The sequence below is a fragment of the Condylura cristata genome, unplaced genomic scaffold, assembly GCF_000260355.1.
Source record: "Condylura cristata isolate star-nosed mole 26May11 unplaced genomic scaffold, ConCri1.0 scaffold00054, whole genome shotgun sequence".
NCBI classification, from domain to species: Eukaryota; Metazoa; Chordata; class Mammalia; order Eulipotyphla; family Talpidae; genus Condylura; species Condylura cristata.
This window is the reverse complement of record NW_004567155.1, coordinates 500,605-502,028: the sequence shown is the minus strand read 5'-3', so window position 1 is coordinate 502,028 and position 1,424 is coordinate 500,605.

Below are 1,424 nucleotides of genomic sequence, written 5' to 3'. Positions count from 1 at the left end.
GCACAGGCCGCGCCGCGCCGCAGACGAATCCGCGGTGTTGCCCTGCAGGCCCGCGCTTGCGCCGCCGGGAGCTTCCCGGCGAGACGTCGTGAAGCGTTTCCAGTTCACTTTCTGGCGCTCCCTGCTCCCCTCTCGCGGTGTTACCGCAGACTAGTGTCCGGGCGGTTAGGGTTTGTGCGACAATCAAGGCGAACCGCACAGGAAGCGCTCCCCGGAGCTGACGCAGGGCACCCCAGGCAGTGCGCGTTTGTCTTGAGTTGACACGGGGAGGAGCAGGGACTCACGGGCTGAGCGTGACTGCTCCTGGACAGTCCTGAGCTCCACACGCTGACGCCAGAGGAAGGCCACGGGTCCGTCCTTCCCTGCAGGATGAGCCGTGGGGCTCGCTGCCAAACCCGCGCCACCCAGCTGGCGGCTCCCTGGCCACCGTCGGTGGGGCGGCCAGCCTGGCCTGCAGACGGCAGGTGGTGCGGCTGTCAGGGTCCAGTCTTGGGGCGGGAGGGGGGCGCTTTCCAAGACTCCCACAGTGCGTCAGGCCATGTACGTCTAACGCCTGGTTTGTGTGGTGTGAGGCAGGGATCCAGAGACACCTTGCCCGCATGGGTGACCTGTTCCCTCAGCGGCACCTGAGGAACAGGACACTTTCCTCCAAGAGCCGTAACCTCACATCCCCGCACGTGGCTCTGGGTCTGTCTGCACCAGCTGGGAGACCCCGACCAGCCTCCCAACCCCAGCGTGCCCCCTGCTCCTTGTGGGGATCATGTTAGTCTTGGTCTTTACCCTTCAACGTACAGTTTTCAGTCGCTTTACCCAGTTTCGTAAAAACGACGAACCCTACGGGCCCTCTGCGAGGCTGGCGCGCGGCCCTGACAGTCGGGTCCCGGGCAGCCGAGGCCCGGCTGTGTCCTCCTGTCCAGGCACGTACAGTGCTGCGTTTACTCGGGTTTTCCAAGTCAGATTTTATGATCGTCTCTACGGGTTCCTGCAGGCTTTTTAGATTTGTTTCTAATGGCTTTAATTTGGGTCGCTTTGTGGCGTGTTTTCTTCAAAGTGACGTGTGCTGACGGTCGAAGGACTCGGAAATGCTGAGTGCTGGGCCGCAGGGTCTTTCCACGCAGCCTCCTCGCTGGTCTCTTGCTCGTCCCCACGGGTGAGTGCTGGTTGTGCCTGGCCGGACTCGCGCGGCCAAACACTGAGGGGTGAAGGTCATGGCCTGCTCCACGTGGCCCAAGCCTTCCACGTCCGAGCTTGGGGCATGCGGTTTGCCCAGCGAACGCACCTCGGCTCTTCCTGGTGTGCAAGAGGTTTCGGCGTAACTGCAGACGGAGCCCGAATGTGACCGAGACTGTTGCATGTCGCTTGAGAAAGCCACGTGGGCTCGCCACCCCCTGCTCATCAACCACGCCGACCGACGGCCAGCGGCG